Raw genomic sequence first — 12,401 nt, forward strand, 5'->3', positions numbered from 1 at the left:
ATATAGAGAGGTGTATATAGGAAATATGTAGTTGCCACATAGCGTCATAAATGTGCTTTTGTTTTGTTTTAGTCACCTAACTTTTTTTCCTATGTAGTATTTCAGTAACATCTTTGGGTCTATAAAGACATTTGGCATACTTTTTAATGGCTGCATAGTAGTCCATTGAGTAGATATAGCTGTTTTATTTAAAAAATCCCCCATGGTTAGACATCAGGATCTTTCCAAATTTCCTTTTACGGATGGTGCTAACAGCTGACTCTTTCCTTCTATCTTTATTTTCATAAGATGAATCCCCACAAGTTGTCAGAACATCCTATCAGTTTTTAAGGATTTATATAAATATTGCCAAATTGCCTTCCAGAAAGTGTACTAATTTATTTTCCCACTAGTGGATAAACTTTAATATTACTGATTTTCTTTGTTTTATGTTTCCTTGGTATAGAAATATTATTTTCTTTTGAATTTCTTTAATTACTAAGAGATTATGCATTTTTCATATTTACCATTTTCATTTCTTATATAACTTATGTTTACGTAATTATGTTTCTTATGTAATATTAGCCTGTTTGTCAATTGGGATGTTTGCTTTTTTTATTACTCAGTGTCTTGGTGGAATTCATGTTGGAATTCTCCTGATACCCCTTTTTCAGTCAGTCAGAATATAGACTTACATTATTTGAAGGATCATCCCTAAGCAAAAGGCTTTACATAACTTTTTCAAGCACGTATAATTGGAACAGACAATATAAAGTGGATTTTTTGGCTATCTAAGAGAAATAGCCCATTTTTCGTGGTTCAAATTTGATTTTATTTCTTGCATCGGCTGACTAAGTCTGGGAGATGGTTCTGCTTTGCATGCTACGTGTTTTGTCTGTTTCCTTCCCTCTGTCTAGACGACGTGTGTATAGAAGCTTTCTAAGCTCTGGGGACCAGAAATGGATTCAGGTGGTCTGGCATCGTTGTGCGTATTGACAGAATTTTGTTTCTGTGCTGAATTCCCTGCAGGATCCTCTAAGGATTACGTTATTTCTTGGTCACACCTGGAGATGCTGCGTTGGAGCAAGCAGGCGACCTTTCAAGGTCACAGGCTGTAAACAGAGCTGGAATTAAAACCACGTTTTTGGTTTTACCCTTTTGGTCAATACCCAGACAGGAAGGTCATGGGTCTCAGAGGCCCTCATGGAGTTGCGCCTATTTTTTTCTGTGCTAGAAGTTCATGAAGGCCGGAGATTAGCAATAATTCATTTTCTGCTTTTGGAATGTTGGTGGAGTGCAGGGAGACATGGAGCAATTTCTCAGACGTTCTGATGGTGGCACTGCAGGGCCACAGCTGAGGCCCCACGCTGCTGTGAAAAGGGAGCTCAGAGACGTCTCTCTATGGAGAGCTGGCAGCCTTGGGAGAAGAGGAATAAGGAAAAGAAGGCTGTCACTCCATGTCCTTCCTGCACAGTTCAAACGTGCTGTCTCTTCAGTCCCCCCATTCCTGAGAAAGGCTGTCCTAATTTCCTTAGAATCGTTTCTATTTGAACTCAACCTTCCTCAGGAAAGAATAGTTTTCAGCTCTATTTTGCTGATTAATAGAGAAGAGGAAGCATTTTTCTTAGTGGTAATAATGGAAGGTATGCTGTATTGATTTTTATTTTATTAGAGTAGACCTCACAGGCGAAGTGAGTTGGCCCGGGCCAGCTCTCTGCATGGCAAATCGGGGGACTTACGGGGTGACAGTGAAACACTGGGCTTGAGCGAGACCCCATCAGACCTGCCATGGCGCCAAACCCCCCCTACATTGGAAGGCCCATATTGCTCATGCATTTGACAAGTAGGCATCAGTTTCCTCTGTACTGTGCCAGGCGCTGGGGCCGCAGTCCTCCTCCTCATGGAGCTTGCTGTCTGGCAGGGGTCATTGACAATGAGCCAACAATCAAATAAGCATGATCATTGCCAAGGGTGGTCACAGGGATGGGAAGCAAAGAAGACAAGTGCAGGGGCTGGGACGGGAAGGCCATCCTAGGGAGGTGACGTTGCAGCTGAGACCTGCCTGAATGATAAGGAGCCAGCCATTGCAAAGACAGGGGCTTTCAGGAGGCCTGCACTGAATTCACTTGTCAGCCTGGTTTTGGCCGAGAACCTGAAAGGAGGGACAAATGTGACAAAGTTGGAAGGAGAGAAGGCTTGATGTGAGGGGCTCTGCCTGGGATGTGACTTTGCAGGGGCAAAGTGGGAGCCCCGTGGGAGGTCCTAGATAGTAGAACATCAAGTGGCCCCGAAAGGACACAGACCAGACTGCCTCATTCCCAGCCTTGACCTTGACCTCCACCCATGGATGCGGTGGGTAGGTCTTCACAACTTGTCTTCCTCTGCACCTTCCCAAAACGTGGGCTCTCCACATGATCTTTCTCATCACAACTTTATCTCCTTTCTCGTCACAACATCCCTGCTGCTTATTTGTGAGAACTTTGCCCGGTGCTAAGGAATGACATGAGGCTTGAGAGGAGAAGACATGTCAAGGAGGGCGTGTGTGTACTTGGAAGGGATTCTGGTTGAAAGTTTTCATTTTTGCCTGATTTCTCATTTTGATCTTCAAAATAATTCATAGAGATTGCTTTGATTTTTGCTAATGTGCCAGGCTACAACCCTGTCTCTTGTCTAATGACAAAAGCTCACATCTTTGTGCTTTCCGTCTCATAGAATCCACCAGAGAGGCAGCAGTTGTATCACTTGTGATTCTTCACTTCCCCGTATGTCATCTTAACACTCTTCTTTCTCTTTTTCATTTCACTTTTCTTTCTAAAGGTCTCAAGTTTCTCTGTCTTTTTCCTTTTCCGGCTCTTCCTTCCCTCCTCAGCCTGGATGAAGCAGTCGTCTCCCAGATGGGTGTTACTTCTGTTGCCCTGGGACACGGGGGCCAGAGGAATCTCTTGTTCCCTGTGTCGCTCCAGACACTGTGCTGTCATCACGCAGCAGCTTCTGCTCCCACGCTCTCCCACCGTCCGTGTCTGTGTCTGCAGTTCCCAGGCCTCTCCTGCTTGCTGGAGACTTCAGCTCTGTACCCAGTTTCCCTCTCGTTTCTTGCTGCCATTCTCTGTGGCCTCAGCATCCACGATGAGGATCCTCTGACACCCTGCCCCACATTTCCAGGGATCTCCACTTCCGCGCTCCTTCAGCTCTCAGTCTCTAACGTTAGACCTCCCACTGGAGCCCCCTCTATCCAAAGAGCCAGTGTCCCCTCTCCTCCGTACTGTCTGGTCTCGGCCTGCCCTGTTGCCCCTCTTGCCAGCTTATTCCCTATTGCTACCATGTCCAGAGACACCCCTGGTGATCCTACCAGGGGGACAAGCTCTGTTGCTGGAGAAAGTGATAAAATCTTGGTGATGAATCTTCACAAAATCTTGATCTCTCTCCTCAGCTGGGTCCACCTATTGGGAGGAAAATCTCTTTTTCCATCAGGAAGAAGCATCCATGAGGCAGCATAGCTTTGAGATGTTATAAGTTAGTGGTGACTGGATTATCATAATGGTTTTAGTATGAAGTTATGGTTGATGGTAGAAAATAAATGTTACGGATGAGAGAAAGAAAAAGGTTTGTAAAATCTCTGTAATGAACTCAACTGATATGAGTGGGAAAGGGTTTTCATGACAAAGGAGGACTGAGGGATGTGACTCAGCAGAAATGGGCACCAGTCATGCTGCAGGCAGTGGGGCCAGCTCGACTGGTGTCTGGGATGAGAAACACACTCAGAAAAATGGGGCCATGGAAGATCTAGCAGGGAGTGCTTGGCCAGATGCCACAATGGTGATAAGCCCCCACCACACAAATGTGCAGACATGTGCCTAATGTCATCCTGGAGGATATACCACACTTAGTTTTACCAGCTGTGGCCTCTTTGAAGACCAGGATGATTGCTCTTGTATGTATGATCGAGGGTGCCCACAGCGTTCCAGGTCCGGTATTCTCTGGGCATGCAGCATGCTCTGGTATTCTCTTTAAACCTTCTTTGAGCTTTTATCACAAGATAAATGACTCAAACAAGCTTTTTCTAGTCTTCTAACCATATCCCTTATGTCTCTCGAATCTCCATCACTTTCCTTCCTGTTTACAGAAACACACAATACACTTAATCTAAGAAATTTGACTGTTGATCCTGTTATCCTCCCAAGTTACCACCAGCCCCTTCTCGACAGCCAACCAAATATAGGGAGTAGTGTGCATTTGTTGTTCATAGTTTGCTGCCCTTTGATCTTGGTAAGGCTCCCCATCGAAGCTGCCCTTTACAAGATAATGGAGTCAGTTTTAACCACCCAGGTCATGGCTATTTGTCGGTTCTTGATGCGTCTCTAGGCACCTGTAGCTTGTTGGGCCCACCATTGGCTTTTCTGACTCTTCTGTCTCTAGGGTCCCTGGTATCTCCAATGCTCCTTCCTACCTTCACCAGCTCCTTTTTCTCTCCCTGCCCTAAAACGCTGGTGTCCCCGAGGATCAGTCCTTGACCGTTCTCACTTGACCTTCTTCCTCTCCACCCCTTCCCTCCTCTGATGTCACCGGTTGCCTCTGCGCCAGTTCCTCTCAAACTTCCCAGTTTCTACTCATTGACTCGCGGTTGTCTCTTGAGTTGACAGCTGGAGAGACAGAACCAGTTTCTCACTTCCGGTTTCCCAGAGTGTTTCTAACTCTATCCTTTGGTTTGAGCTCTTGTTACCAGCATCTGTGTTGCCGCACCAGCCGGTCTTCCCTCCTTTCTCTTACTGCCTCTGCTCATCCATGCCATATATTGTTTCTAAATAGTCCTAATGATTGTGCCTCCACCTTGCTTAAAAACCTTCAAGAAGCCTTTCTCTTCTTAAAGCAAATTCCTTATCCCGGCACTAGAGGCTCTCTGTGATCTGACTACAGTCCATCTGCAACCTTTCCAGCTGTCAAGGAAGGACCTTCACCAAGTGGACTCCCCGCCGTCCTCCAAACACATCCTGCTTGTTAAATCCACACCTTCTCTGCTTGCCCTCCACCTGCAATGTTAAAACCCTGCCCTTACTCTCAGGCCTCACTCTCAGGTTGCCCTTCCTGGTCCCTATAGCTGAAAACAATGGCTTTCGGAGATAAAACCTCGAGCTCGGCCTTTCGCTATATTCCTGTGTGCACCATCTCTCCTTGCTAACTGGCTGTGCACTCCTTGAAGGCAGGTCCCGTATCTTCCCTCAAGGATAGCTGAAACGTGGCAGGGACAGACAGGGAAACTGGCCACTGAGCTCTGGTAAGTTCCAAACTCTAATAAGCCAAGTGCTGTTTCTTTGTCTCCTCATGTTGGGCCCATGGGGATGAGGTCAGAGAGGTAAGTGAGAGCTCTAGAAACAGGCTGCAAATGACCCACCTGGGAGTTAAACCCAGCACTGTCTTATTCCAAAGCCTTTTTATACCACACGAGTTGTTTTCAAACTTTTTTTTTCTCTTTTAGCAGTGAACGATTTTCCGAAACAAAATCTGATGTAGAACATCAATGTTTTGAACAAAAGAAAACAGGGCTATGGTAGTTGAAGTGCCCTCCCTGCCTTGCCCTCCCTCTCTGGTCTGCGCTCTCTCTTCTCCCTCCCTGCCCTCCCATCCCCAACTCTGCCCCCTCCCCCATGTCCCTCCCTCCCTGTCTGACTTGCCCTGCTCTGCTGGACCACCAGGGTCTCCTTTCAGAACTTTCTGTGAAAGTCTCTTTCTCCTTGAAGCCTTCCCTAAAACCTAATTTGAAGCCCCAGACTCCTTGCCTTGACCATCCCATCCCCTCTCCCTGCTTTATTACTTCCTCAGTATTTATTGCTCTCCAGTTCACTGTGTATTTTACTTATTAATTTTGTCTGGTGTCCTCTCTCCCAGGAGAAGTTAAGCCCCGCACACAAAAAGGGCTTGTGTGCTGGTCGCCGCTGTATCTCGGCACCCAGGCCGCGCCTGTCACAGCAGCTGCTCAGTTCATGTTTGTTGAATGAAACGCCCTGGGAATTCTGGGCTGTCAGCAGAGAAGTTTGGAAACCTGCACTCCATGCTCCTGCTTCCGTAAATGTCCACAAATGCATCTTGGTAGAATAAAAATTTGAAGGAACAAGTAAATGGGCTAAAGAGGTTTTCTGTGCATTGTGTGTGGCCCTGCAGCCTGAGTCTGCAGAGGTCACTGTTTATCACAGAAGCTTAGGATTGAAATGCATTGTCGTTCCACTTAATGCCCACAGCTTACATTTTCATATAATCTGGAAATGTGACGCTAGCGTTGTACTTTTTTGGCTTCCTGATTGTCACATTCTCCAGATCCATCAGCCCTAATCCAGCACATTGTCAGGAGGGCTGCTTTAAGCCACAGAGGCTGGGGTTTTCAGAACCTGTTTGCTAGACTCCTACCTTTGGTTGTCATTCAGATTTGAGACCAGGCAGAAGACAGCTCCGCCAGATTTGACATTCTGATGAGGCTCCTGGCGACATGTCCTGCTGCTGGCGCTGGCTCTCTGTGCTGGAAATGCAGGGACCGGTGGCTCCCTTTGCAATGGGAGCCGTGAGGAGAGGAGGAAGTATTCAGAGCAGTTGAAATGGGTTAAAAGCAGCCAGCTCATCTGTCTGTCTGTGGTGCCTTTGCACAGAGTAGGGGCACCGGGCAGACCTAACTGCCTACTTGCCTCTCAGGGTTCTCTGGGTGGCATTTGGATGCCACTGTTGATTTTCCCTTGAAAAACTGAAAGGTTGTCAAAATGATTAGCATGCATGTCCAAGGCTGGTGCATTATCTGTGTGTTCAGCAATTGCTAATGATTTCCTCCAGCCCCTTAAATTTGTATTCATCCCCGATGTAAGCATGCTGCCTTGGGGCTTCTCCCTCCCTCCTTAGAGGAGAGAAGGGAGAACTGAAGGTTCCTTTCAAGGTCTCCAAAAGGGCAAACATTTCTGCCTTTGGGATACCCAGGTTGGAGGTGTCTTGTAGAAACCCACCAAAATCCTGGGTGGTGTTTTCCTTCCCTGTGCAGCGCGGGGAGGGGGGGTGGGGAGCAGGTGCTGTGATTCAGATGGCTGTGTGCGTGGGACAGACCCCTGCAGCTGGCTGGAGGAACTGTGGTCTGGGTGAACAGCCCTTCCTGCCTGTGAGCTTCTGGACTATGGAAGGATTTCTAATGAACCTTTTATCTTATTGAACAATTTCAATGCTTCTTGCTAAGATGCAAAGGGCATTTTGGGAAAAGACTATGTAAAATGAGATTGGGATACAGCTGGTCGAGAGCCAGAGCAGTCGGGGGGAAACACCCTCTCCCATCTCAAAATCCATTTTAAACCCTCATCTGGTTCTTCAGCAGTCTTTCACAGCTGCCTTCCTCCCATTCGGTTTTAGCTTCTGGTGAATGTTTTGAGGCTGCTCTATGCTGTGTTGAGCTCCCCTCTCCATGACCAGCTCTTGGGTTCTCCTGGAGTCAGAAGTCGTGGGGTGTGTCCAAGTATAAGAAAAAGAAAATGTGCTTCTATTTAGAAGCCATAACTTCTACCTCTCTCCTTAAGGCTGAGGTTCTTAAACTGGCCTTCAGGGGAGCCACGAACCTGCTGAGACCCCATGCCTCAGTTTATACGTGCAGTTTTCTGAGGAGTGGGTCCGTGGCTTCCATTTATTCTGCCTTAGTCTGAGCTCCCGCAAAAGCAGAGTTTGAGACAGAAGATGTGTATGATCTTATTGTGGAGTCCAATCCCAGGGAGCAGGAACGAAGGGCCCGGGCTGTGAAGCTGAAGAGAGAGAGCTAATATGGCGTATTCTGCTCCTGCCCTCTGGGTTGCACCTGCATTGTGGGGGATCATGAGGAGGCCTCCATCAAGGGAAGTGGTGGGGCAGGAGGCTAGGTGAGATCAGGTTGTGTCTGCAGGAGGTGAAAATCCACACAGAGCTGGAAAAAGAGACAAGTGAGATCCAGAGGCTCTGCAGTGGGGCCAAGAGGGGTCTCATACAGATTCTCCAACTACCCGACTAACTTCAGAGCTGCTGTGTACCATTGTACAGTTTGCACACTGCCCCAAAGTCCCTGGCTGAGGGAACAAGTTGGGGCTAGAATCTGACCCTAGCTCTGTTTGCAGAGCCTTGTATCCAGGGACCTGTGCTCACCCAGAGCAGGCACCTTTTCTATTAGCTCTGAGGGAGTTCTGGCTACCTGTTTCTCCAAAGTAACCAGTGGGGTCACCCATGCTGCCTGTGACCCAGCCAGGGCATCTTGAAGTATAGCTCAGACCCCTCCTCATGAGTGAGTCACTGCTCATGGGGCCCCTCCCCTCTACACCTGCCCTGAGTTTTGTTCCAGACTCCTGCTTCTTAGAGGCACTTGGTGTTGCCTGTTTCTTGTGCCTGCTCAGATGAGAGGATTGGCCCTTGGTTCTTTCCCTTTCTTCCCTGTTAGCTGCCTCAGCTCACTCTCTCCTTCCGCAGGAGCTCCGAGCACGTCCCAGTCTCAAGGCTGCCTCTGTTATGACATAAGATCCTTGGGGCTAGGCCATAGTTTTCCTTTTGGCAAACAAATGCATCTAGCTTATGGAATGTATGACAGCCTCTGTATTTTTATTTTTTAACTTATGAAATAATATATTTGTGCTTTCATTTAGCAAACATTTATTAACTTTTACTATGTAGCAGGAACCACTTCCTACTTGTGAGACTCTGGGGAAGTCTCCTGTTTTCATTTTCTCATCTGTGAAATGGAGATAATAATTATTTACCCAGAGTGGTCCTGCACCTTAAACAAAATAATGGATTTTAAAGGGCTTCACCCAATACCAGCACATGGAAGGTGTTTCCTCCTCCCTTTCCCAAGGGGCAATATGATGCTCACAGCCAGCCCTGCCCTCACCCCCGTTCCAGTGGGACAAGCTCTCTGGGGATCGCACCTCCCAGCCTGCCATGCAGTAGTGAAAAGTACGTGCTCTAGAATTATGCTCTCCAGTCTCTACTTACTACCTACAGCTTCTGTGCCTCGTTTTCCTTCTAGAAAATGCCTCACGGAGTTGTTGGTAGAATTAAGTTAGATAGTATATGAAGAGCACTTAGACCAGTGTCTGGCACACAGCAAGTGTTCAATAAATCGTAGCTGTTATCATCATTGTTATTCTATAACCAATGAGAGAGAAGCAAGTTGAAATCCAACCTTGCTTAAGAGCCAGTATTTGAAATGACCTGTTTTGGCCCTTTGCCTGTGAGAGGTTGGGGAAATCATTGTAGTTATGGAGACGTTAGACTGACAAGTGCTGAGGCCTGTGGATGTAAGAAGGTGTAAGCTGGCCTGGTCCTGTGAAGAGGCCAGCGCCCTTGGCTGCAGGCCCAGTGGGTGGCCCGCCGTCGGGGTTCTCAATCAAGGTTCTAGTTTCTCTAAGTTCATATCCCACTGCTGCTGGGACTTTAGAATAAAGATTGAGCTTATAAAGACCTAGGAAAATGACTTTTCTGAACTTTAATTCTTTGTTTTGAATGCTCAGGAGGCAATATACTTTTGTGATTCAGAACATGGATTCCAAGTCAGACATCCTCAGTTGGAATCTTGCTTGTCATTTATTAAACTGTTTGACTTTGTTCAAATCACCTAACCTCTCTGTCCCTTGGTTTCCCTATCAGGAAAAGTGGGATAATAATAGCACCTATGTATGGTTGTTCCAGGGATTAAATGTGATAATGTATAAAAGACTTGGTACAGTCCTTGGAGGAGAAGAAGTGCTATTATTATTATTTTAAAAATTTTGTCCTCAACATTTTATTGTAAAAAATTTCAAAATTATAGAAAGATTGAAAATATAGCACAGTAAACACACGTGTACTCTGTACCTAGATTCAAAAATTGTAACTGACATACTTTCTCTCTCTCTCTATATATATATACCAATATATCTGTATCTATATATATTATAAAATTTTGCTATAACAGTATGAAAGGAAGTTGCAGACAAGATGTTTCACTCCCAAAAACTTCATCCTGCTCCCAGTAATAAGGACATTCTCTTACATAGCCACAATGCCCTTAATCACACTTAAGAAAAATAAGAATAATTTCATAAAACCATCTAATGTCCAGTCTATATTCAAATTTTTTTAGGTGTCCCAAGAAGAACATTTGTGTGGTGCCAAAGTATCACCCCAAGGATTGATCACTGAGTACAAAGAGGGAGGGAGATATCTTGATTATAGAGAGATCTGGCCATGTTAACAATAAACATAATACCACTAAATAGCGATCTGCTTACACGCCATCACCTAAGAGGTACTGTCACTAAAATGTTTACCTGTAGTCTAATCAAGCCTCTAGACCTGCACTGTTCAATGTGGTAGCCACTGGCCAGCCATATGTGGCTATTGAGCACTTGAAATGTGGCTAGTCCCAACTGAGATGTGCTCTAAGCATAAAATATGTTCCAAGTTTTGAAGATTTAGTATTAAGGAAATAACGTAAAATATTTCATTAATAACTTAAAAAATATTGATTATGTTGAAATTATAGGATTTTAGATATAATGAGTTAAGTAAAGTATGCTATTAAAATTAACTTCACCTGTTTTAAAATTTTTTAAAATGTGGCTACTAGAAAATTGAAAATTATGTATGTGGCACACATATTTCTATAGGTCAGCACTGCTCTGGACCTAATTTTCAGAAAGTCAAGGAATGCAGGAACAAGATAAGTGACATTATGAGGAAACAATCTGATAAAACCAGAATTTGGGACATTCTATAAAACTCTTCGTGAAGTCAATGCCATGAATGGAAGAAAGTGAGGGGATCATTCTAGATAAGAGACTACAGAGATAAAACAAGAAATTCTTGAACCTGGATTGGATCCTACAGTAGAAGCAACCAAACATCTCCTGCCTCCACCACCCATTACAAGGTCATAAGAGACATTCTTAGAAGCTGTTACTGTGAAAGATAAGCAAGAACTAGATGGATTAGGGCATGCTGTATATTTGATGAGGACAATGCAGGTAGCCTAAGAGGGATTTGTTATTCAATGAGGTTCTTACGAAGGTTTCCACTGGAAATTGGGATGCTGACGTTTTAAGATGTCAAAGTGTGAGAAACTCTAAGTGATCAGATGAGATCCATCTCATCCCCTTGGGACAGAGTGGCACAAGGAGAAGGACGCCTATGTTGAGAGATCATATTGCATGGAGATGGGGTTTGGTGAGTTTTCTTTGTGGACACTGAACCTGCTCTCGAAAGTATCGAAAGTTGGGGTTTATAGGGGCAGGCCCGGTGGTGCGGGCAGTTGGTTGTGCGCACTCTGCTGCGGCGGCCTGGGGTTTGCCGGTTTGGATCCCGGGCGCACACTGGCGCACTGCTTGGCAAGCCATGCTGTGGTGGCGTCCCATGTAGAGTGGAGGAGGATGGGCGGGGATGTTGGCCCAGGGCCAATCTTCCTCAGCAAAAAGAGGAAGATTGGCGGACGTTAGCTCAGGGCTGATCTTCCTCACAAAAACAAAACAAAACAAAATAAAATTAAAAAAAAAAAAAAAGTTGGGTTTATAACAGAACCAGTGATAATAAAATACATAAAGAAATTTAAGAAAAGCCTTGACCCCCTTATCCATTATTCTGTTTGTGGTCTTTGCCCTTGGGTCATTGGACTTGAGTTAATATCCCCAGCTCTAAGCGATGAAGGACATGTTTAACACAGAAAAAGAAAGACTTTTTGCGTTCTGAAAGTGGACACAATCCTACTGGAATCAAAATATCCTCCAAGGTGCCTGGAGGCAGATGATACTAGAGATGTTTCTCTGTGGGTTTTGCAGGTGTTTCATTTTAATTTGCTACCTCTTCAAAACAGCCACTTTCTCAGAGCTTTGAAATTGTTTCTATTCTATTTCATTTTAGAAACATCTAAAAACCAACTGATAGAGATGAATTTTATGCCAGCTCTGGGTGTTTCTCCATCCAAATTACACATTTATTGAGAATAGCTATGTCTATAATTTCCACAGAACCTGAAAAGATCACTTAAGAAAATTGATAGGCAGGATGCTATGCACCTTTGATTATATTGACAATGTATTTCTGATTTGGATATTTTGTAATCTTTAGTTATTTTATTGCCATTATAGCGTGTTGGCAAGACATCTGCCCCTTTTTTCCTCCCCTGATACATGAATCTCAAATGAGAGATGTTAAATCAGAAATACTGGAATGGTCTTATTTTTTAGTGCTAGGGGAAAGGCATTTGGGGATTTCTCTGATTATTTGCCCTAAAACTTTCTGTGATTCTTGGTGACTTCAGTAGCATCTCCTGTCTCAAATTGATAGTTGTATGGACATGTTCTGCCACCACGTTCCACCTTCTTGTTGGCAGGCAGTCATTCTGGGGTAAACACGCATATTCAAGGGCCGCATAGTGTCAGGCTAACCTTCCGTTGCCGTGAGACATGCTT

This window comes from Ceratotherium simum, chromosome 6 (assembly GCF_057802395.1).
Source record: "Ceratotherium simum simum isolate JZ-2026a chromosome 6, ASM5780239v1, whole genome shotgun sequence".
NCBI classification, from domain to species: domain Eukaryota; kingdom Metazoa; phylum Chordata; class Mammalia; order Perissodactyla; family Rhinocerotidae; genus Ceratotherium; species Ceratotherium simum.